Genomic DNA, 4488 nt, shown 5'->3' on the forward strand with positions numbered 1-4488 from the left:
GAGGTCTTGTGGTGCCAAAACAGTGGAAAACCCCCAAAAGTGACCCCATTTTAGAAACTAGACCCCTTGAGGAATTCACTGCAGTTTTCATTGGGTGCATGCGGCTTTTTGATCAGTTTATATTCTATTTTTAGGTGGCGTGGTGACTCAAAAACAGCAATTCTACTATTGTTTTTTTATTCTATTTTTTTACAGCGTTCACCGTGCGCTATAAATGACATATTCACTTTATTCTGCGGGGCGATACGATTACGGCGATACCAGATGTTTATAGGTTTTTTGTATGTCTTACGGCGTTTGCACAATAAAATACTTTTTGTCAAATATCATTTACTTTTTGTGTTACCTTATTCTAAGAGCCATAACTTTTTTATTTTTCCATCAATAAAGCCGTGCGAGGACTTATTTTTTGCGTAACGAACTGTAGTTTCAATCATTACCATTTTTCGGTACATGCGACTTTTTGATCTCTTTTTATTCCATTTATTGGGAGGTGAAGTGACCAAACAATTGTGATTGTGGTACGGTTTATTATTATTTTCTTTTACGGCGTTCACCGTGCGGGATAAATAACAAAATAATTTTGTAGTTCAGGCCGTTACGGACGCGGCGATACCAATTATGTATAGTTTATTTGTTTGTTTATATATTTTTATTAATAATAAAGGACTGATGGGGGAAAAAGGGGGATTTTTACTTTTAATACTTTTAAAACTTTTATTTTCTTATTTTGACACATCTTTTTTGAACTTTTTTTTTAACTTTATTACTTTGTCCCACTAGGGGACTTGAGGGCAGGAGGCCCTGATCGCTATTCTAATACACTGCACTACATGCGTAGTGCAGTGTATTAGAGCTGTCAGCTACTCACTGACAGCAAGCATAGTGGGTCCTGACTTTGTCAGGACCCACTAGGCTTCCGTCGATGGCATAGCCGGACGCCATTGTTTGGTGTCCGGTTGCCATAGTTACAATCGCCGGCCGCTATCGTGTAGCAGGCCGGCGATTGTAGCTTAACCCCTAAAAAGCCGTGATCGCTATTGAACACGGCTTTTAAGGGGTTAATCAGCGGGGACACAGCGATCGGTCCCCGCTGTAAGAGCTGTGACAGCTGCTGAACAAGACAGCAGCGTCACAGCTCCTGCATGTGTCGGGAGGACGGCCAAAATGGCCGTTACTCCCGGGACGTAATATTCCGTCGCTGAGCGCGAACATATTAGTTAGCGCGACGGAATAGTACGTCGCTGAGCGCCAAGGTGTTAAAGAGCTTAGTTCAGTTATTTCTGTCCCCCTCTTCATAATATTTAGAGATTCCCTATTTAGCCTTTAAAATAGACGACTAAGGGGGGACATGATTAACTTATATAAATATATTAATGATACATACAAGAAACAGAGTGAAATCCTGTTTCATGTAAAAGGCCCTTAAAAAACAAGGGGTCACTCCCTCTGTCAGGAGAAAAAAAGGTTCAACCTGCAGAGGCGACAAGCCTTCTTTACTGTGAGAACTGTGAATTTATGGAATAGTCTACCGCAGGAGCTGGTCACAGCAGGGACAGTAGATGGCTTTAAAAAAGGCTTAGATAATTTCTTAGAACGAAAAAATATCAGCTGCTGTGTCAATGTGTAGAATTATTGTTTCATCCCTTTACATTCTCCCATTCCTTGGTTGAACTTGATGGACATGTCTTTTTTCAACTGTACCAACTATGCAACTATGTAACTATGTAACAGCTATTATTTACAATAGTGAAATATTTCATGTGGAAATCCAAAAATGATCTTCTAATGTCATAGATATCTGAGAATATCCTATTGGTAAAGTCTGTGACCCTAGACCACCACTGATTTCCAGGATGAAATGGCTCTAGAGCTATCAAACCCCTTTTTTCAACCGCACTGTGTAACAATGTAACATTGAATTCAGTTTTTCTGCTTCTATGACAGAATTACAGAACGGAATTCCTAGCGCAGATTTGAACAGCGCTTAAGCCATGAAAATCTGATGATTGAGACCACCATATTGTACCTGTTACTCATTCCTGGGGCAGAAGTGGCTGCGCCTAAGCGGCCCCCTGTGAAGCTATTGGGTTGCCTTCTTCATGCAGTTTGACCTGATGACTTTTACCACAAGATTATAATCCAGTGTTACAGTAGCTTTAATGAAAGAAATGTTTTCTCTAGGATTTGCAGTATTGGCGTATCTAGACGTAGCTTATGAATATCGCAGACTACACACTGCACGCTATGTAGTACCAGATATTCATGACCTGCAGCTAGCCACGGCCACCCATACTAGCCCCCCAGCCATCGCTGATTGGCAGCATCCTCCTTATACTCAAAATGCAGAGAAAGCTGTCAATCCGCAGCTCATAAGTACGGGCTGCACAGGAAAAAGTGATTTTTACCAAAAATACTGATCATTGAAAGTAAGTAATACAGCGTTGGAACCAGGGTCTCTGGCATTACTTTATGCTGCCCTTAGATAGGGCTGCATAAACCTGTTGACAGATTTCCTTTAATCTCTACTCTTTCAAGTAGTCCCTAGTATTATTTTAAAGTTGTACCTCCCTTTTTGGTACTATAGCCCAAGAATCTTCCACTGATCTCATTACCCACGAACTCGCCTCCTATTTTAAGGACAAGAATGAAATACATCTAGACATTCTATTCTATTAAATCCACCTTAAAATTATATATCCACCTGTTATCGATCACATCTAAGTTATGAGCTTAGATGGGATCGGTAACAGCTCGATCCTGCGTGTCAGAGACACAGGACCTGCTGACACTGAACCCTTCAGTCCCGCGGACCTGACGGACTCAGGTTTCAGTGCTAAATACAGCTGCTCTGTATACAGGATACAAAGCAGCTGTATCTCAAAAAGTAAACATTATTTTTAATAAAAAAGTATTTAGAAAGTTGCACCAAACACACTGAAACACATTTTTATAAAAAAAAACAACAACTTTTTCAAAGGTGTACATAGCCGTTAATAATCCAACGCATTTGACCCTTGATTCCTGGCCGGACTTGAAACTACTGTTGCTATTAATGGTGAATGTTGTTATTCATTTACTGTGTACGCTCACGGCCCGACAAATTTACTATCATTTACACTGGTAACTTCTGGAAATTTTATCAAAAATCTATGTCAGCTCATAGGTGGCGAAGATTTTCCCTACTGGTGCACTGTGCATTTTACTCCAGTGCTCTTTAGATTTAGACTGACATATGGAAAACCAGTCTTAAGAAATCCCCCCGTGTATTTAAATTTGAAATTAAGTATGATAAAAGTGTAAGGCTGGGTTTATAAGTCGCGGTCATGATGCGTTTTTTGCGGGTTTTGCAAATAAAATACTGCAAAATGGCACGGATTTGTCGTGCATCGCGGAAAAATCGCAGTTTTAGGCCTCATTTACACGAGCGTAATATACGCGCGTGCTTTTCACGCGTGTCGTACGCACCTATATTACTCTATGGGGCAGTGCAGACAATGCGTGATTTTTGCGCAGCGCGAGTGCGTTGTGTAAAACTCACGACATGTTCTGTAATCGTGCATTTTTCGCGCATCACGCACCCATTGAAGACAATGGGTGCGTGAAAACCACGAAGGTCGCACAGAAGCGTGATTCGCGCAAGAGCTGTCAAACTGAATGTAAACAGAAAAGCACCACGTGCTTTTCTGTTTACAAACATCAGAATGGAGTGTCTTAGAGATGAGCGAACCGAACTTCTTTTGACCAAACCCGGCAGGAGACAGTCACTGTCCAGGGTGCTGAAAGAGTTAAACTGGTTCAGCACCCTGGACAGTGACTTCCGATCCCAATATACGTGAACGTGTAAAAAAAAAAAAGTTCTGACTTACCGATAACTCCCGGCTTCTTCCTCCAGTCTGACCTCCCGGGATGACAATTCAGTCCAAGTGACAGCTGCAGCCAATCACAAGCCAAGCACAGGCTGCAGCGGTCACATGGACTGCCGCGTCATCCAGGGAGGTGGGGCCAGATGTCAAGAGAGGCGCGTCACCAAGGACGTGTCACCAAGGACGCGTCACCAAGGCAACGGCCGGGAAGTTCTCGGTAAGTACGAACCACTTTTTTTTTAAACAGGTTACTCGATATGGTGATCGGAATTCACTGTCGAGGGTGCTGAAAGAGTTACTGCCGATCAGTTAACTCTTTCAGCATCCTGGACAGTGACTGACGTCGACTAGCCTCATCTCTATGATGGCGGCTGCGCGAAAATCACGCAGCCGCGCATCATACACTGATGACACACGGAGCTGTCAAGTGCCTTTTGCGCACGCAAAACGCTGCGTTTTTTTGCGTGCGCAAAACGCACACGCTCGTGTAAATGAGGCCTTACAGTTATGTTAAAACCCAGCCTCAGGGACCTTGATCTTTAGCAATCATTTTACCATGTACATAATGATTACATTTACTAAGTTTAATTCTATAATGTTTGATCACATTTTGTATTCTCTT

The sequence above is a fragment of the Rhinoderma darwinii genome, chromosome 1, assembly GCF_050947455.1.
Source record: "Rhinoderma darwinii isolate aRhiDar2 chromosome 1, aRhiDar2.hap1, whole genome shotgun sequence".
Lineage (NCBI taxonomy): Eukaryota > Metazoa > Chordata > Amphibia > Anura > Rhinodermatidae > Rhinoderma > Rhinoderma darwinii.